General features: G+C 41.4%; 1 long non-coding RNA gene across 1 annotated transcript in view; it reads right to left on the reverse strand.

Moving 5' to 3' along the window:
- The window catches only part of LOC132667812 (uncharacterized), a 61,073-nt gene extending 47,884 nt beyond the window's left edge, over nt 1-13,189 (reverse strand). The window contains exon 1 of the long non-coding RNA XR_013555844.2: nt 146-13,189. This is a non-coding gene — a long non-coding RNA (uncharacterized LOC132667812). The remainder of the gene's footprint in view (nt 1-145) is intronic.
- Nucleotides 13,190-22,076: the final 8,887 nt, after the last annotated feature.

Consider the following 22,076-nt stretch of genomic DNA (forward strand, 5'->3'; position numbering starts at 1 on the left):
AAAATGTAAGTGTATTTCCTTTGCCTTATTTCTTGCATCATTAAGGACTTAACCTGTTTATGAGCCTGTAGTATTATGAGCCATACAAAGATTCATCTCTCACCCAGAATTCTGAGGTCCTGGGGGAAAAGGAAGAAGAACTTACAGAGTTAGACTGCTGTGGACTGAACTATGTTCCCCTCAAAGTTCCTCTGTTGGAGTCCTAACCCTCAGTGTGACTGTGTCCGGAGATAGGGTCTTTAGAAGGTAACTGAGGTTAAATGAGGTCATAAGCATAAGAATGAGGTCATAAGCATAAGAATAGCACCCTAATTGGATAGGATTGGACCCTTACAAGAAGAGGAAGAGATGGGAGGGGGTGGAGGATATGCAAAATAGGTGAAATGGAAGAAGAGGTAAAAACTTCCGGTTATAAAATAAATCATGGGGATGATAAGTACCGCATGGGGAGTATAGTCAATATCATAGCATTTTGTATGGTGACAGGTGGTAACTACACTTATCATGGTGAGCACGTCACAATGCACGTAACTGTCGAATCATGATGTTGTACACCTGAAACCAACATAATGTTCTATGTCAACTATACTTCAGTTTAAAATAAAGTAAAATAAAATAAAATAAAATAAAATAAAATAAAATAAAATAAAATAAAATAAGGACACCTGGCTGGCCTAGTGGGAAGAGCATGCAACTTTTGATCTCAGGGTCATAAGTTTGAGCCCCACGTTGGGTGTAGAGATTACTTCAATATGTAAACAAACTTTTTAAAAAGAATGTAAGAAAGGTTTAATATAGGGACATTTCTGGGGTGCCTGGGTGGTTCAATCTGTTAAGTGTCTGACTCCAGCTCATGTCATGATCTCACGATTCATGGGTTCAAGCCCCACATCAGACTCTGCACTGACAGTGCAGAGCCTGCTTGGGATTCCTCTCTCTCCCCTCTCTCGACCCCTCCCCTTCTCAAGCTAGTGCTCTCTCTCTCTCTCAAAGTAAATAAACTTAAAAAAATAAAACAAAATAAAATAGGAACATTTCTTTAAAAATAATAAAATAAAGCATATATAAATAAAATATCACACCAACCTAAATGAATATTAATCAAGATATTATATTTGCTTTGCACTTAGTTCATGAGGATCACAAACCAACAGGGACCACAGAGAATTTCTAGTCTGGGGGGTTTCAAGCTGCATTGTGAGGACCCCCTCAGGGCCTGTCACATGATAAGGGAGTTATTTATTGAGCACCAACTATGTGCTAGACACGGGGCCCAGCGATTCAGCTACTATTAGCACACAAGACCCCTGCCTTCTTAAAGCTTAGGTTCTAATGGGGAGAGGCAAGTAACAAACAAGTAAAAAAATAGACACTCACAGACTCTCCTGGGAAGGAAATACATTTAAATAGGATGGTTGGAGGCCTGTCTGAGGAAGTATGGCCCTGTTGGAAAAGAGAGGAATAACTTCCCTGTGGTGGGAACAGCAGGCACAAAGTCCCAAAGGCCCAGAAGAACTGAGAGGGGTCTGGGAAATGGTGAACCCGGCACCCCAAGTGCAGGGAGTGGGCGGGAGAGGGATGAGAGGTAAGCTTCAAAACCAGGGAAGAGCCTGACCATACAAAGCCTCGAAGGTCTTAGGAAGAATTTTGGACTTCATTCTAAGAGCGAAGGAACGACATTTCAGTTTTCAACAGAAGAACGTGTACTTCTGGGATTATTCTAGCTGCTACGTGGGAATAAGTTATAGGGGTGCAAGAGTGGAATCAGAGAACCCCCTTGGGAAGCTCTTGGAGAAAACGCTGGGGAGAGAGAAGAGACATGAGAAGGAAGAAGAAAGCACAAGACTTTCTGAGAAACTGGACAACAAGATGGAGAAGATTAAGAGTAACTAAGGGTCTGGCTTCAAGCCATCAGGTGTTACCACTTAGTGAGGGGGGAAGGGCTTAGAAATGAGAGGACTTGGGAGTGGGCAGAACTCGGAGCTTTCCTTAGAGTACGTTGGTTCTGAGCTGCCTCTTGGTGGCTCACATGGCACAGCCAGTGAGCGAGTGGGAACTGTGTCCCCCAAGTCCGGAGAGCAGAGCGGAGCCGGAACTGACACAGAGCAGAGCGTCAGCTCACGACAACTGTCCTGCTCAACTTGCCTAGGCAGAATAAGTAACGAAACGAAAGTTACATACAGTAATTTTAATGAATTTTTAGTTCATAGAAGCAGTAAACCCAGGCACTGGCTTCAGGCACCACCAGGTTCAGAAACACGACAGTGACACTGACAGTGACAATGGAGCTCTGCCTCTGTCTCCATGGCTTGGCTCTCCCTGCCTCACTCACTGTCTTAGTTCTACAACCAGCTTGTTCCACTGTAGAGGGCAAGGTGCCACCACCTTACAGGCTTTCCCAAACAGGAGTCCGAAGAAGAGGAAAAACCACTTTTCCCACTGTCCGTATGCTGAGGCTTAGAAAGATTCTCACTGACCCAGTTTGAGTCATGAAACCATCCCTGAACTGATTCTGCACCCAAAAATGGAGAACTTGACACACCTGATTCGTGCCCCCACCTTGTGGGCCAAATTGGGGAGGAAGGGGGCAGAGGACAGGAATAGACACTTACCGAGCCCTGAAGGAGTGAAAAGAAGTTGTTCCCCAAAGAATAATAGGATACTATCAGGCAGAAGGGGAAAACCATTGGCTTAGTAGTATTAGTTGCTATAATAAACAAGTCACAACATTTCTGTGCCTTTCCACATTTTTTAAAAAATATTTATGTAGTTTTGGGAGAGTGCAAGCAGGGGAGGGGCAGAGAGAGGGGGACAGAGGATCCGAAGCAGGCTCTGTGCTGAGAGGCAGACAGCAGCGAGCTTGATGCGGGGCTCGAATTCATGAACCACGAGATCACGACCTGAGCCAAAGTCGGATGCTCAACCAACTGAGCCACCCAGGTGCCTCTGTGCCTTTCCACATTAAAATGCTAGTTCTTGCTCCCATAATCTGGGTATTCTTGGTCATGCAGCTCTCTTTGAAGCAATAATTCAAGGACACAGATTTTTTTTTCTCCTATGTCTACACCATCTTCAGCAAGTGACTTCCAAAATAGTAGCATTCATGTTCAGCAAGCCAGCAGAAGGGACAAAAGAAGATTAGGAAGCCTTGCCCGCTTCATAAGCCTTGCCGCTTCATAACCACCTCTGGTCACCATCCAGAAGCAACCACGTGGCCCCGTCATTACATAAGGAAGGCTTGGGAAAGTGGCGCCAACCGACTGGCCACTCCCCAGCAACAGTTGTACACTGTGGGAGGAAAGCCTAGACCTTAGGCGGGCAGAGGCCACATCTGCACAGAGGCTGAGAGGCAGAGGCGGCCGATACCCCCCCTCACACAGCCCTGCAGCAGTCCTGCGCTGGGGCAACACGGTAGTGTGTGCTCCAGTCCATGCTTCTCTAGGCTCGTCTGTCTGTCACAAAGGGACTCCGTTCCTGGCTCTCGACCCAAAGTCACCTGATAAACTTTTACAAATAAACCCTTGCCCGGACCATTGGAGTCAGAGCCTTCCATGGGTGCAGCCTGGGCATTATTACTTTCCTAACATTCCCCTGAGGGGACTCAAAAGTGCGGCCTGGATTGAGAACCATTTCACTGAAATAAAGGAAAGACATTTAATAGTTTTAAGAAGTAAAGAGAGGAACCAACTGTCTTAAAAATCCAGTCTTGAAAATTTGAGAGAAGAACTCTGACTAGCCCATCTCGAGACAAGGGGCCATCAGGAGACCATGGACCATCCCTGGAGGATGAGTTCATGAAGAACAGGTCAAGCAAAACCACAAATGTTCCCCTCAGTGTTCAGCACACATCGGGCGTGGTGTTGGATCATCGGAGCAGTGGGGCAGAACCCCAGAAGTGACAGCGTGATCAGCAGAGAAGTAGGAAAACACTGCCAGTACCACACGTTCAAGGAGTTTGCCTGGGAAGGGGAGATGAGACATAGGAGACTCTTCCCAGAAGATCTCAGATGATGCATAAAGAAAACTGGCAGAACAGCCTCTCCACGGCTAAATGTTAAGAAGAGGCCACATCAAAGAGGGTAGGAAGGGTGGAGACACGACTGGAGCTAAATAGACCTGCAGGACTGTCTGCAGAAGGGAAGGGCTGGCAGGTGTGGAGAAGGGAGAGAAACAGACCCTCACACCAGGCACCCCAGGTCCCCAGAGCATCTGACTTTGAGAAACAGAGGGGCCAAATTTCACAATCAGTGGGGCTTAACACCTAGAACTTAAAATATCAGCTGGGCTCGGCGATGGAGAGCTGACAGGGTGAGAGGAGGCTGAGACCTCACCCTTAAAGAGCCAGCACAACAAACAGCCCTGAGGAGATACAGCATAAAAGCAGCAATGTGAAAAATGCCTGGGGTATATGGGAGGGAGAGTAGCGCTGGAGGGGCAGAGATCTTTAGGAGACTTCTTCCAGGAACAAAGGAGTTGGCCGGCACCATTTCCTTACCCTGGCCCCCAGCCTAGATACACAGACACCTGTGGGAACCAACCCACTAGAACACTCTCCACCTAACTCCGCTAACAGCATGCCTGCCCCACATGCTTCTTCAGATCTACACCCTGCAACGGGCCAGCCGGGGCAGGAGTCTGGGGCAGCTGCAGGTCGCCTCCCATGGAAGACCTGCACAAACCTTGCTAACACTACACACCCCACCCCGATGTTCTCCTGCAGACCTGCCTCCACTAATATGCCCCCGGCTGGTGCCCATCCAAAACAGTGCCACAAGCCTGGCAGTGTGCAAGCAGCCCCCACAGAGGCCAACACCCCTCCAAGTGACTCTTGCCGCAGGGAGAGGGGAAGATAAACACACACGCCATTCTGAGTTTGGCCCCAGCAGTCTACTGGGGGTAGACATCTGATCTACTGCAGGCTCCGCCCACCAATGAAAACTTCTCAGGAGACAACACAGAGCAAGTGCCCTGAAGTTTGGTGCTGCTGCATCCCTGGTAAATGCCCGGTCTGACTCAACTCCAGCCCAACATGGCCCCAGCTCAGCAAACTAACACCACAGGGAGCGAACACTGCCCACAGCAAAGAGAGCCATTACAGAAGACTGACTGAAAGCAACAGTGGCTCAGCCACAACAGCAGGGCACACATATCCCACATAGGACACACCCCTGAAGTGCCAGGTTCTGGTAAACAGGGGACATCGCACTGCAGGGGCACCACAGAGCCTCTTCTTCATAAGGCCGCTACCTTCTAGAACAAGAGATATGGCCAACTTTCACAACACAGAGAAACGGACACGGAGAGTTAAACAAAATAAGGAGACAGAGGAATATATCCCAAATGAAAGAACAGGTCAGGGGCACCTGGGCGGCTCAGTCAGTTAAGCATCCAACTCTTGATGTCGGCTCAGGTCATGATCTCATAATTCATGAGTTCAAGCTGCACGTTGGGCTCTGTGCTGACAGTGCAGAGCCTACTTGGGATTCTCTCTCTCTCTGTCCCTGCCCCCCAACATTCATATTCATTCTCTCTCTCAAAATAAATAAATTAACTTTGAAAGAAAGAAAATCACAGCAAGAGACCTAAATTAAACATAAATAAGTAATATGCTTGATACAGAATTTAAATAGTCATAAAGATACTCACTGAACTTGAGAATAGAATGGAGGACCTCAGTGAGACCCTCAACAAAGAGAAGACATAGAAAAGAACCAATCTGAGATGAAGAACTCAATAACCGATATTAAAAATATACTAGATGGAATGAATAAACGAGAGGAAGCAGAACAGATCAGGGACCCTGGAAGACAGAGTAACAGAAAACAATCAAGATGAACAGGAGAGAGAGAAAAAAACAATAATAATAAATGAAAATAGACTTAAGGAACCCAGTGACATCATCAAGTGCAATAACATTTGCATTACAGGGGTCCCAGAAGCAGAAAGGAGAGAAAAAAGGGCAGAAAATATATTTGAAGAAATAATTGCTGAAAACTCCCTGAATCTGAGGAAGGAAATAGAAATCCAGATTCAAGAGCATGGAGGGCCCCCAACAAAATCAACCCAAAGAGGACCACACCAAGAAACACAGTAATTTAAGCGGCAAAATGTGGTTAGAAAGAGAGAATTTTAAAAGCATCAGGAGAGGGGCGCCTGAGTGGCTCAATCGGTTAAGCATCCGACTTCGGCTCAGGTCATGATCTCACGATTCGTGAGTTTGAGCCCCGCGTCGGGCTCTGTGCTGACAGCTCGGAGCCTGGAGCCTGCTTCGGATTCTGGGTCTCCCTCTCTTTCTGTCCCTCCCCTGCTCATGCTCTGTCTCTCTCTGTCTCAAAAATAAATAAAACATTTTTAAAAATTTTAAAAAAAAGCATCAGGAGAAAAGAAAACAGTTGCATACAAGGGAAAACCCATAAGGCTATCAGCTGATTTTTCAGCAGAAACTTTGCAGGCTAGAAGAGAATGGCATGATATATTCAAAGTGCTGAATGGGAAAAATCTGCAACAAAGAATACTCAATCCACCAAGGCTATCATTCAGAATAGGAGAGATAAAGAGTTTCCCAAACAAAAGTCAAAAGAATTCATCACCACCAAACCAGCCCTACAAGAAATGTCGAAGGGTCTCTTTGAGTAGAAAGGAAAGACCATAAGTAGGAGTAACAAATGTGGAAGCACAAAAAGCAGTAAAATTAAGTATATCTACAAAAATCAGTCAAGGGATTCACAAAATAAAAGGATGTAAAGTATGACACCTATACCTAAAACACGGAGGGGAAAGGAGTAAAGAATGGGTTCAAATTTAAGCAATCATGAACTTAGTATAAACTACTATATGCATAAGATGTTATATATGAGCCTAATGTTCAAAATTCAAAATAATTCAAAAACCAGCAATATATGTGCAAAAAATAAAAAGAAAGGAATCTAAGTATATCACTAAAGAAAGCCAGTAAACCAGGAGAAAAAATAGCAAGAGAAGGAAGTAACAGAGAACTATAAAAACAACCAAAAAACAACTAATAAGATGTCAATAAGTACATCCTTATTAATAATTACTCTGAATATAAGTGTACTAAACTATAAGTGTTCAATCAAAAGACATAGGGTGACGGACAGGATAAAACAGCTGCCAGGAGGAGTCTCATTTCAGACCTAAAGACACAGGCAAATTAAAAGTGAAGGGATGGACAATAGTTTCAAACAGAGAGGGAGGCAAACCATAAGAGATTCTTGAATGCAGAGAACAAAAAGGGTTGATGAGGGAGGGGGGAAGTGGGTGATGGGCGTTGAGGAGGGCACTTGTTGGGATGAGCACTGGCTGTTGTATATAAGCAATAAATCACGGGAATCTACCCCCAAAAACCAAGAGCACGCTGTATACACTGTATGTTAGCTAACTTGACAATGAATTATACACAAAAAGTTAAATACATAAATACATAAATAAATAAATAAATAAATAAATAAAAGTGAAGGGATGCAAAAGCATGTATCATGCAAATGAAAATGAAAAGAAAGACAGAGCAGCGATATTTTTGTCAGACAAAATAGACTTTAAAACGACTGTAACAAGAGACAAAGAAAGGCACTCCCTAATGATAAAGGGAACAATCCATCAAGAAGATATAACAATTGTAAATACTTATGCACCCAACATGGAAGAACCCAAATACATAAAGCAGGTAATAACAAACATGAAGGAAGTAATCAATAGTAATACCACAATAGCAGGGGAGTTTGACACCCCACATAAAAACAGCGGCTTTGAATGACACGTTGGACCAGATAGATCTAACAGATATGTTCAGAACATTCCATCCTAAAACAGCAGGATATACATTCTTTTTAAGTGCATGTGGAACATTCTCCAGAATAGATCCCATATTAGGCCACAAAATAAGTCTCAACAAATTCAAGAAGACTGAAGTCACACATACCATGTATCTTTTCCAACCACAATTCTGTAAAACTAGAAATCAATTACAAGAAAAACTCTGGAAACAGCACAGGTACATAAAATAATATGCTACTAAACAATTAATAGGTCGACCAAGAAATCAAAGAGAAAATCCAAAAATAATGGAGACAAGTGACAATGAAAACACAATGGTCCAAAATCTTGGGATGCAGCAAAAGCTGTTCTAAAAGGGAAGTTTATAGCAATACAGGCCACCCTCTAGAAGAAAAAAAAAAAAATCTCAGATAAGCAACCTAACTTTACACCTAAAGTACCTAGAAAAACAAGAACAAACAAAACCCAAAACCAGTAGAAGGAAGGAAATAATAAAGATTAGAGCAGAAGTAAATGAAAAAGAAACTAAAAAAACAATAGAACAGATCCATGAAACCAGCAGCTGGTTCTTTGAAAAGATCAACAAAATTGATAAAACTTTAACCAGATTCATCAACAAAAAGGTGGGGGGGGGGGGGGACTCAAATAAACAAAATCAGAAATGAAAGAGGAATGGGGCACCTGGGTGGCTCAGTCAGTTAAGCGTCTGACTTTGGCTCAGGTCATGATCTCACAGTGTGTGAGTTCGAGCCCCACATCAGGCTCTGTGCTGACAACTCAGAGCCTGGAGCCTGCTTCAGATTCTGTGTCCCTCTCTCACTCTGCCCCTCCCCTGCTCATTTTCCCTCTCTCTCTCTATCTCTCATAAATAAACATTAAAAATTTTTAAAAAAAGAAATGAAAAAGGATAAACAACCAACACCACAGAAATACAAAGGATTATAAGAGAATATTGTGAAAAATTACATGCCAGCAAAGTGGGCAACCTAAAAGAAATGGATAAATTCCCAGAAACATATAATTTCCCAAAACTGAATCAGGAAGAAATGGAAAATTTGAACAGATCAATTACAACAATGAAATTGAATCAGTAATCAAAAAACTCCATGGAATACTACGTGGCAATGAGAAAAAATGAAATATGGCCTTTTGTAGCAACATGGATGGAAATGGAGAGTGTGATGCTAAGTGAAATAAGCCATACAGAGAAAGACAGATACCATATGGTTTCACTCTTATGTGGATCCTGAGAAACGTAACAGAAACCCATGGGGGAGGGGAAGGAAAAAAAAAAAAAAAGAGGTTGGAGTGGGAGAGAGCCAAAGCATAAGAGACTGTTCAAAACTGAGAACAAACTGAGGGTTGATGGGGGGTGGGAGGGAGGGCAGGGTGGGTGATGGGTATTGAGGAGGGCACCTTTTGGGATGAGCACTGGGTGTTGTATGGAAACCAATTTGACAGTAAATTTCATATATTAAAAAATAAAAAAAAAATAAAAAAATAAAAAAACTCCAAACAAGCAAAATTTCAGGAACAGATAGCTTCACAGGTGAATTCTACCAAACATTTAAAGAAGAGTTAATACCTATTCTTCTCAAACTATTTGCAAAAGTAGAAAAGAAAGAAAAACTTCCACATTTGTTCTATAAATTCAATATTATCCTGATACCAAAACCAGATAAAAGCAGTAGAAAAAAAAAGAGGCTAATATCTCTAATGAACATAGATCCAAATATCCTCAACAAAATATTAAACTGAACCCAACAGTACATTTTAAAAAATCACTCCCCGTGATCGACTGGGATTTATTCTTGGGATACAAGGGTGGTTAGACACAAATCAATCAACATGATACATCACATCAAGAAGAGAAAGGATAAAAGCCTTATGATAATTTCAATAGATGAACTTGGGGAGCAAGAAGCCACAGGAAGGGAGGTGCTTTTGCAGGCGGAGAGAAGATGGGGGGGGGAGGGTAGAATATGGGAAAAGCACCCCTCCCCAAAAAGCAGCTGGAGAGAAAGGGGAAAATTGGAAACAGCCGCAGGGACGGAACTAAAAAGGGAGAAAGGCAAAAGGAGAGGGTTTAAATTCCATTAAGACTGTAAACAAGGGGGGCGCAAAGGCTGCAAGTCCGCAGCTCCCTACCTGGCGGTGCTCTGGTGGGAAGGGCAAGTCCCCAGGAACAGAGTGGGGCCCAGGAGGTTCTTGGGCCACACGGGGAAAAGCGGTCCCACTGCTGGAAGGACATTTGGTGAAGACTGTTGAAGCCACCTGGTCCCAGCAGACCCCAGAAGGCAGCCACATTCGCTGGTGCCCAAACAAGGTCCTTAAGGGTAAAGCCTGGTGCCAGGTACGCGTTGTGATTTCCCACAATCCCTGAAACGCTGCTGCTACACTGACTCGCAAACTTTTTCTGGGGCGGGCTGGCACCTGGCCACAGCCTCGGGGCACCGGCAGCAGCAGGGTCCAGCGGCAGTTCCTGGGTGCAGCGGACATTCAGCCGTTGCTCGTTGGGCCAGTGCTCGGTGACACCCTCCCGCGGAGGGGCGGAACGGGTCAAAGCCACAGTCCTTCGGAAGTAAGGAGCCGGGGAAAACAGCCGCATCTGAGACAAAACTCGGGAGAGAGGTACTGCCTGGGGCTCGGTCACAGACAGTGAAGAAGCGGGGAGTGGACGAAAGCTGAAGACAGAGGACAGGTGCGCGACTGCTGATCTGGGAGAACAGAGCTCTGAAATTAGAGACTGGGGAGCTGGGTGACTCCATTTTGACCGCTCCCACGCATGCGCATACGCACCTAGGAGCACAGCAACACATCCTAGTAGGCTAGCAGCGCCATCTAGTGGAGAACGGAGCCTTTACACTAAGCCCCGCTCAACCGGGCCAACCTCTCTCTTCAAGAACACAAGTCTCATCGCCTACTTAGTTTATGGACTATAAAGCACTACATAGTCTGACCTCTAGGGGAAAACAAAGTAATTTCAGTCCTATTTCAATCTGTTAAGAGGTCCATCTATTCAATTTTCTTTCTTTTTTTACCTCTTTTTCACTTCTTTCCTTTTTCTTGAATACAGAAAGAGAAAAAAATCATTTTTATTTTCAATTTTTATTAAAAATATTTTTCTTTAATTTTTTTACTATATTTTTTACTTTTGTGTTAATTTTTTCAAATTCTATCTTACTTCCATCATTTTATTTTAGTCTACTTCAGTGTATTCACCTTCTCAAATTTTCAAACTTTTCCTTTTTTTTCTTTTTCTTTTTTCTTTTTCATTTCTTGTTCTTGAATGCAGAAAGAGAAAAACTTCATTTTTACTTTCAATTCCTATTAAAAATATTTTCTTTAATTTTTTTCACTATATTTTTTGCTTTTATGTAAATTTTTTCAAATTCTATTTTACTTCCATCATTCTATTTTAGTCTACTACAGTATATTCACTTTTTCATATTTTCAAATGATTTCTTTTTTCTCTTTTTTCTTTTTCATTTCTTTTCTTTTTCTTGAATACAGAGAAAAAATTCATTTTTATTTTTAATTTTTATTAAAAATATTTTTCTTTGATTTTTTTCTACTATATTTTTCACTTTTGTGTAAATTTTTTCAAATTCTATTTTACTCCCATCATCTCATTTTAGTCCACTTCAATGTATTCATTTTTTCAAATTCTCAAACGATTTCCTTCCCCCCCTCTTTCTTTTCTCTAATCTGTTAAACCACTTTCAACACCCAGACCAAAATGCACCTAGGATCTAGCATATTTATTAGATTTGTGTATGTGTGTGTGTGTGTGTGTATGTGTGTGTGTGTGTGTGTGTGTGTGTGTGTGTGTGTGTGATTTTTTAATTTTAATTTTTTTTAATTTTAATTTTTTTAATTTTAATTTTTCTACCTCATTACTTCCTTTTCTCCCTTCAAAATGACAAAATGAAGGAATTCACCCCAAAAGAAAGAGCATGAAGAAACGACAGCCAGGGATTTAACCAACACAGATACAAGCAAGATGTCTGAACCAGAATTTAGAATCACGATAATAAATGCTGGAGTCAAAAATAGATTAGAATCCCTTTCTGCAGAGATAAAAGAAGTAAAAAATAGTCAGAATGAAATTAAAAATGCTCTAACTGAGCTGCAATCACGGATGCATGCAGCGGTGGCAAGGATGGATGAGGCAGAACAGAGAATCAGCGATATAGAGGACAAACTTACAGAGAATAAGGAAGCAGAAAAAAAAGAGGGAGATGAAGGCAAAAGAGCACAATTTAAGAATTAGAGAAATCAGGGGCGCCTGGGTGGCTCAGTCGGTTAAACGTCCGACTTCGGCTCAGGTCATGATCTCACGGTCCGTGAGTTCGAGCCCCGCGTCGGGCTCTGTGCTGACAGTTCAGAGCCTGGAGCCCGTTTCAGATTCTGTGTCTCCCTCTCTCTCTGACCCTCCCCTGTTCATGCTCTGTCTCTCTCTGTCTCAAAAATAAATAAACGTAAAAAAAAGAATTAGAGAAATCAGTGACTCATTAAAAAGGAACAACATCAGAATCATAGGGGTCCCAAAAGAGGAAGAGAGAGAAATAGGGGTAGAAGGGTTATGTGAGCAAATCATAGAGGAAAACTTTCCTAACCTGGGGAAAGACACAGACATCAAAATCCAGGAAGCACAGAGGACCCCCATTAGATTCAACAAAAACCAACCATCAACAAGGCATATCATAGTCAAATTCACAAAATACTCAGGCAAGGAGAGACTCATGAATGCAGCAAGGGAAAAAAAGTTCCTAACCTACAGGGAAGACAGATTGGGTTTGCAGCAGACCTATCCACAGAAACTTGGCAGGCCAGAAAGGAGTGGCGGGATATATTCAGTGTGCTGAATCAGAAAAATATGCAGCCAAGAAGTCTTTATCTAGCAAGGCTGTCATTCAAAATAGAAGGAGAGATAAAAAGTTTCCCAGACAAACAAAAATTAAAGGAGTTTGTGACCACTAAACCAGCCCTGCAAGAAATTTTAAGAGGGACTCCCTGAGAGGAGAAAAGATGAAAATATATATATGTAAATAAATAAATACCAAAAGCAACAAAGATTAGAAAGGACCAGAGAACACCACCAGAAACTCCAACTCTACAAGCAACATAATGGCAATAAATTTGTATCTTTCAGTCCTCACTCTAAACATCAATGGAGTCAATGCTCCAATCAAATGACATAGGGTAACAGAATGGATAAGAAAACAAGATCCATCTATATGATGTTTACAAGAGACCCACTTTAGACCTAAAGACACCTTCAGATTGAAAATAAGGGGATGGAGAATCATCTATCATGCTAATGGCCAACAAAAGAAAGCCAGAATAGCCATACTTATATCAGACAATCTAGACTTTAAAATAAAGACTGTATCAAGAGGGGCGCCTGGGTGGCTCAGTCGGTTGAGCGTCGGACTTCGGCTCAGGTCATGATCTCGCAGTCTGTGAGTTCGAGCCCCGCGTCGGGCTCTGTGCTGACAGCTCGGAGCCCGGAGCCTGTTTCAGATTCTGTGTCTTCCTCTCTCTCTGACCCTCCCCTGTTCATGCTCTGTCTCTCTGTCTCAAAAATAAAGAAACATTAAAAAAAAAAAAAAAAAAGACTGTATCAAGAGATGCATAAGGGCATTATATCATAACCAAGAGGTCTACCCACCAAGAAGACCTAACAATTGTAAACATTTATGCACCAAATGTGGAACATCCAAATATATAAATCAATTAATCACAAACATAAATAAACTCATCAATTGGGGCGCCTGGGTGGCGCAGTCGGTTAAGCGTCCAACTTCAGCCAGGTCACGATCTCGCGGTCTGTGAGTTCAAGCCCCGCGTCAGGCTCTGGGCTGATGGCTCGGAGCCTGGAGCCTGTTTTCAATTCTGTATCTCCCTCTCTCTCTGCCCCTCCCCCGTTCATGCTCTGTCTCTCTCTGTCCCAAAAATAAATAAAAAACGTTGAAAAAAAAATTTTAAATAAACTCATCAATAGTAATACCATAATAGTAGGAGACTTCAGCACCCCGTTCACAGCAATGGACAGATCATCGAATCAAAAAATCAACAAGGAAACAATGGCTTTGAATGACACAGTGGACCAGATGGACTTAACAGATATATTCAGAACATTTCATCCTAAAGCAACAGAATATACATTCTTCTCCAGTGCACATGGAACATTCTCCAGAAGAGACCATATACTGGGATACAAATCAGCCCTAAGTAAGTACAAAAAGATTGAGATCATACCGTGCATATTTTCAGACCACAATGCTATAAAACTTGAAATCAACCACAAGAAAAAATTTGGAAAGGTAACAAATACTTGGAGACTGAAGAACATCCTACTGAAGAATGAATGGACTAACCAAGCAGTTAAAGAGGAAATTAAAAAGTATATGGAAGTCAGTGAAAATGATAACACCCACAACCCAAAACCTCTGGAAGGCAGCAAAGGCAGTCATAAGAGGAAAGTATATAGCAATCCAGGCCTTCCTAAAGAAGGAAGAAAGATCTCGGATACACAACCTAATCTTACGCCTTAAGGAGCTGGAAAAAGAACAGCAAATAAAACCCAAAACCAGCAGAAGACAGGAAATAATAAAGATTAGAGCAGAAATTAATGCTATCGGGAAAAAAAACACACACACAAAAAAAAGTAGAACAGATCAATGAAACCAGAAGCTGGCTCTTTGAAAGAATTAACAAAATTGATAAACCACTAGCTAGTTTGATCAAAAAGAAAAAGGAAAGGACCCAAGTAAATAAAATCAAGAATGAAAGAGGAGAGATCACAACCAACACAGCAGGAATAAAAACAATAATAAGAGAATATTATGAGCAATTATATGCCAATAAAATGGGCAATCTGGAAGAAATGGACACATTCCTAGAAACATATACACTACCAAAACTGAAACAGGAAGAAATAGAAAATTTGAATAAACCCATAACCAGTAAGGAAATCGAATTAGTAATCAAAAATCTGCCAAAAAACAAGGAGTCCAGGGCCAGATGGCTTCCCAGGGGAATCATACCAAACACTTAAGGACGAGTTAACACCTATTCTCTTGAAGGTGTTCCAAAAAATAGAAATGGAAGGAAAACTTCCAAACTCTTTCTATGAAGCCAGCATTACCTTGATTCCAAAGCCAGACAGAGAACCCACTAAAAAGGAGAACTATAGACCAATTTCCCTGATGAACATGGATGCAAAAATCCTCAACAAGATATTAGCCAACTGGATCCAATAATACATTAAAAAAATTATTCACCACGACCAAGTGGGATTTATACCTGGAATGCAGGGCTGGTTCAATATCTGCAAAACAATTAATGTGATTCATCACATCAATAAAAGAAAGGACAAGAACCATATGATCCTCTCAATAGATGCAGAGAAAGCATTTGACAAAATACAGCATCCTTTTTTGATCAAAACCCTCAAGAAGGTAGGGACAGAAGGAGCATACCTCAAGATCATAAAAGCCATATATGAATGACCCAATGCTAATATCATCCTCGATGGGGAAAAACTGAGAGCTTTCCCCCTAATGTCAGGAACAAGACAGGGATGTCCACTCTCGCCACTGTTATTCAACGTAGTATTGGAAGTCTTAGCCTCTGCAATCAGACAACACAAAGAAATAAAAGGCATCCAAACTGGCCAGGAGGAGGTCAAACTTACACTCTTCGCAAATGACATGACACTCTATATGGAAAACCCAAAAGATTCCACCAAAAAACTGCTAGAATTGTTGCATGAATTCAGTAAAGTTGCAGGATATAAAATCAACACACAGAAATCGGTTGCATTCCTATACATCAACAATGAAGCGACAGAAAGAGAAATCAAGGAATCGATCCCATTTACAGTTGCACAAAAAAACATAAAATACCTAGGAATAAATCTAAACAAAGAAGTGAAAAATCTATACGCTGAAAACTATAGAAAGCTGATGAAAGAAATTGAAGAAGACACAAAAAAAATGGAAAAAGATTCCATGCTCCTGGATAGGAAGAACAAATATCGTTAAAATGTCGATACTACCCAAAGCAATCTACATATTCAATGCGATCCCTATCAAAATAACACCACATTCTTCACAGAGCTAGAACAAATAATCCTAAAATTTGTACGGAATCAGAAAAGACCCTGAATAGACAAAGCAATCTTGAAAAAGAAAACCAAAGCAGGAGGCATCACAATCCCAGACTTCAAGCTATACTACAAAGCTGTAATCATCAAGACAGTATGGAACTGGCACAAGAACAGACACTCAGAACAATAGAACGGAATAGAGAACCCAGAAATGGACCCACAAACGTATGGCCAACTAATCTTTGACAAAGCAGGAAAAGAATATCCAATGGAATATAGACAGTCTCTTCAGCAAGTGATGCTGGGAAAACTGGACAGCGACATGCAGAAGAATGAACCTGGACCACTTTCTTACACCATACACAAAAATAAACTCAAAATGGATGAAGACCTCAATGTAAAACAGGAAGCCATCAAAATCCTCGAGGAGAAAGCAGGCAAAAACCTCTTTGATCTTGGCCACAGCAACTTCTTACTCAACACGTCTCCAGAGGCAAGGGAAACAAAAGCAAAAATGAACTACTGGGACCTCATCAAAATAAGAAGCTTTTACACAGCGAAGGAAGCAATCAGCAAAACTAAAAGGCAACTGACAGAATGGGAGAAGATGTTTGCAAATGACATCAGATAAAGGGTTAGTATCCAAAATCTATAAAGAACTTATCAAACTCAACACCCAAAATACAAATAATCCAGTGAAGAAATGGGCAAAATACATGAATAGACACTTCCCCAAAGAAGACATCCAGATGGCCAACTGACACATGAAAAAATGCTCAACATCACTCATCATCAGGGAAATGCAAATCAAAACCACGATGAGATACCACCTGACACCTGTCAGAATGGCTAATGTTAACAACTCAGGCAACAACAGATGTTGCTGAGGATGCGGAGAAAGAGGATCTCTTTTGCATTGTTGGTGGCAGTGCAAGATGGTGCAGCCACTCTGGAAAACAGTCTGGAGGTTCCTCAAAAAACTAAAAATAGATGGGGCGCCTGGGTGGCTCAGTCGGTTAAGCGTCCGACTTCGGCTCAGGTCATGATCTCACGGTCCGTGAGTTCAAGCCCTGCGTCGGGCTCTGTGCTGATGGCTCAGAGCCTGGAGCCTATTTCAGATTCTGTGTCTCCCTCTCTCTCTGACCCTCCCCCGTTCATGCTCTGTCTCTCTCTGTGTCAAAAATAAATAAACATTAAAAAGAAAAAATTAAAAAAAAAAAAAAAAGATAAAAATAGAACTACCCTACAACCCAGCAACTGCACTACTAGGCATTTATCCATGGGATAGGGATGTGCTGTTTCAAAGGGACACATGCACCCCCATGTTTATAGCAGCACTATCAACAATAGCCAAATGCCCATCGATGGATGAATGGATAAAGAAAATGTGGTATATACAATGGAGTATTACTCGGCAATCAAAAAGAATGAAATCTTGCCATTTGCAACTACATGGATGGACCTGGAGGGTATTATGCTAAGTGAAATTAGTCAGTCAGACAAATATCATATGACTTCACTCATATGAGGACTTGAAGAGACAAAACAGATGAACATGAGGTAAGGGAAACAAAAATAATATAAAGACATGGAGGGGGACAAAACAGAAGAGACTCACAAATATGGAGAACAAACTGAGGGTTACAAGAGGGTTTGTGGGAGGGACGATGGGCTAAATGGGTAGGGGCACTAAGGAATCTACTCCTGAAATCATTGTTGAGCTATATGCTAACTAATTTGGATGTAAATTTAAAAAAATAAAAAATAAAACAAGTTAGAAAAAATTAATTAATTAAAAATAAATAAAATAAAAAATAAAAAATAATTTTTAAAGAATAAGACAAGTGTTCAATCTTGCCACTTTAATTCAACATAGTACTGGAAGTCCTAAGCTACAGTAATCAGATAAGAAAAAGAAATAAAAGACATCCAAATTGGTAAGGAGGAAGTAAAACTTTCGCTATTTGCAGATGACATGATAATATATATAGAAAACCTAGAGAGACTAGAGACCACAAAAGACCCAAAATTGCCAAAACAATCTTGATCAAGAACAAGACTGGAGGTATCACAATCCCTGTTCAAGATATACTACAAAGCTGTAGTAATCTGAACAGTATGGTACTGACACAAAAATAGACAAATAGATCAATAAAACACAATAGAGAGCCGGGAAATAAACCCACAATGATAGGGCCAATTAGTTTTTGACAAAGGAGTCAAGAATATGCAATGGGAAAAAGATAGTCTCTTCAACAAATGCTGTTGGGAAAACTGGACAGCTACATGCAAAAGAATGAAACTGGACCACTTTCTTACATCACACACAAAAATAAACTCAGAGTGGATTAAGGACCTAAATGTGAGACCTGAAATCATAAAAATCTTACAAGAGACATCAGGCAGTAATTTCTCTGACATCAGCCATAGCAACCTCTTTATAAATATGTCTCCTGAGGCAAGGGAAACAAAAGTAAAAATAAACTATTGGGACTTCATCAAAATAAAAACTTCTGCACAGCAAAGTAAATAATCAACAAAACTACAAGACAACCTACCGAGAGAAGATTATTTGCAAATGGCATATCCAATAAAAGGTTAGTATCCAAAATATATAAAGAACTTATACAATTCAATACCCAAAAAGCTAACAGTCCAATTAAAAAATGGGCAGAAGACATGAACAGACATTTCCCCAAAGGAGACATACAGATGGCCAACAGACACATGAAAAGATGCTCAACATCACTCACCATCAAGGAAATGCAAATCAAAACCACAGTATCACCTCACATCTGTCAGAATTGCTAAAACCAAAACCTCAAGAAGGGCGCCTGGGTGGCTTAGTCATTTAGGTGTCCAACTTTTGATTTCGGCTCAGGTCATCAGCTCATGGTTCATGAGTTCGAGCCCCAAGATCTCTCCTTTTTTTTTTTTTTTTTTTTTTTTAATCTTTGCCAGAATTTAACATGGGTTCACTAAGAATTTCACAAGTCAATGGCATATAGGATAATATCTCCTAATAAGGCAATAAAGAAGTAACAGGGGTGCTTGGGTGGCACAGGTTAAGCACCTGACTCTTGGTTTCGGCTCAGGGCACGATCTCATGGCTTCGTGGGTTCGAGCGCTGCATCAGGCTCTGTGCTGACAGTGTGGAGCCTGCTTGGGATTCTCTCTCTCCCTCTGTCTCTCTCTCAGATAAATAAAAGCAAAATAACATATTCCTAATCAATGATAGATGAATCACATTGTTCCTGGCCAGGGGAGATAAAAGGAATAAAGGCCAAATTTAGTTGAGGTGCACTTCATACGAGTTGGCACTCAGGAGACAGCTTAGCCAAGTGAACCACTCCTTTTGATACCACTTAAAAATGTTAGTGGGGACCAGAGGCTAAAAGACTCGCTGGTTTTTTTTCCTCCCAGCATCCTTCCTGAGCCCCGGTGAAAGATGGAGCCACAATGAACAACACCAGCAAGGCTATTGTCCGAGAACCCTTGTTCAAGGGACATAAGCCAAATGGATGCCCTTTGCAAATGACATGACCATTTCGTATCCTCAGTACTCATTCATCCACCGTAAGTTTGGTCAGTACACAGATAAATCCCTCAAATGCTAGAGTTGGCACCTAAGATGCTCTCTCCAAACCCATCGTTCCACATCAGAGGGACAGGACCCAAAGCAGGCAGGCTGACCAGTATCACACAGCTGACCTGAGTCAAAGCACCAGGACCGGGACCCGGGCCTGCCGGGACCCGACTCATTGTTCTCCCAGGGCCGCGGGCGAAGGCGACAGGGAGACGAGCAAGCATAAGGCCTTCGCGGTCACAGCAGCTCTGCCTTCAAACGTCCTTCTGGGTTTTGATAGGTGAACTTGCTGAGGTGACCTGAACCTTGCAAATACATGTATTTACGAGGCCTGTATTAAATCACACTATTTGGGTTTTTTTTCCACCAAGATCTTTATTTTTTATTATTTATATATATATATATATATATATATATAAATTGGTTTCTATACAACACCCAGTGCTCATCCCAACAGGTGCCCTCCTCAATGCCCACCACCTACCCTCCCCTCCACACCACTTAATAAAAATATTTGAAAATGGGCCTAGAATTGTGTGCTCAGTCGCAAAGACACGAACAAGAATCTTCTGTCCCTGGCCTTCCTGGAGCTTGTGCTTTAGCGGGGGCCGAGACAAAGCTAGAATTACCGCTATGTCAAGATGAGCACTGAGAGCGACAGTGGGACTCAGAACCGCACATCCTTTCCTTTCCAGTCTGAGGTCTTAGTCTTTTTAATATGTTCCAGAAGAATCTTGAGAACTGCACCTGTTCTCAAGCACACACAGAAGAGCAGAGACTTCACCCAACATAGGTGCACCTCACTTCCCTTTCCAAGATTATCCTTCAAACAGTCCAGGGAAAGATTCATGAGGTAAGCTCATACCCAATACGAGAGTGGATAAAATATCACCAGCCCAGAATTTTATGGAAAAAAAAGAAGTAAACAGCCAATTATCACAAGATGTGCTGTATGTAGTTAGGGCAATATTCTACATCTGGTTAGTGTTCAAAGATGTTGCGACTTTACAATTTATAGAAAATATTATGCTGTTGGGGTGCCTGGGTGGCTCAGTTGGTTGAGCATCTGACTCTTGATTTGGGCTCAGGTTGTGACACCAGGGTCATGGGATCAAGCCCCGTGTTGGGCTCCACACTGAGCAAGGAGTCTGCTTAAGATACTCTCTCCGGGGCACCTGGGTGCCTCGGTTGGTTAAGCTGCTCTGACTTCTGCTCAGGTCATAATCTCATGGTTCATGAGTTTGAGCCCCGCATCAGGCTCTGTGCGGACAGCTCAGAGCCTGGAGCCTGCTTCAGATTCTGTGTCTCCCTCTCTCTCTGCCCCTCCCCCACTAGAACTCTGTCTCTAAAATAAATAAACCTTAAAAAATTAAAAAAAAAAAAAAAAAAGATTCTCTCCCCCCCCCCCCACTCTGCCCCTGTCCTGACTCATGCTCTAAAATAAAAAATGAATGAAACAAAAACACTATGCTATTATCACATGTTACTACAGATATGACTGGAGAGAGTTCATATGCCTTCTGGGTTTTAAGAATGCTTAAAATGCTACCTAACATTTACTATCCCTTTCCCACAGAAAAGCAGTAAAAATGACAAAGCATTACAGGATTACTAATGTTTTAACACACATGCATAATGCAGACCTCTTTTTGATGGTTGTAGATTCTTTTATTAACAATCAAAAAGCTTCACACTTACAATAGGAAAATAAGTGTTTCTCTATTGATTAATTAAATGAAAACTATCCAGGACTTTATAGGATTTCTGATGTGTGCCAGGTTTGATGCGTACCTAAGAAAACAGGACATTAGCTTGCCAAAATCATTAGGTATGACTGAAAATGAGAAACAGTAATTTATAAAACATTTACCTAATAGCTTTCCCAAACAGTAGCTCCCCTGAAATCAAAACAGGAAATAGAATTTGTATTTAGACTTAGTTCTAGAAGGACTCACAACACCAATCAATCTTAATTTTATGGTTCCGGTGGTACTTTTTTTAAAGGTATTCACCGGAAACTCAAATCTCATTTTAAGATCATGAATTTGAGGTGTGCAGTAAAACTGTGATTTCTCAACATCAAAGTTTAATTATTACACAATGGTTCAAGCAGTAGATTCTACCTCAGGCAGTATTTGCCTTGTGTCCTGTTTTCCTTCAGTACGAATCACACTATGGCGTTGGAAGCACATTTAAAACTAGAGCAGGCACTGCTGATTCGGCCACAAAAATCCCTCTTGGATGAACAACACTTGGGTTTATTTCAGAAGCAGCCGCTTTTACCTTTTTTATTTATTTCCACAATGAAAAACCAGGCTGAACAAAATCTTAAAGTCTCATTTTCCACCGGATGATTAAAATCTTTATCTGTAATTTACCTTAGTCTCTTAAAATCTGATGGGGAGGAGAAACCAAAACCTTAGAGAAGAACAGTGTGCTTTCGCTCACTCCCTCAACGTAAAATCGAGGCAAAAATAGAGCCCCATAGAAATTTCAACATTGAATTTTTTTGAAATGCTAAAGCTTAGTAAAAGTCAAAAGGCACTGTATGAATCAGGAGTCTCTGCGTATCTTTGTTAG

The sequence above is a fragment of the Panthera onca genome, chromosome B2 (genome assembly GCF_046562875.1).
Source record: "Panthera onca isolate mPanOnc1 chromosome B2, mPanOnc1 haplotype 2, whole genome shotgun sequence".
NCBI lineage: Eukaryota > Metazoa > Chordata > Mammalia > Carnivora > Felidae > Panthera > Panthera onca.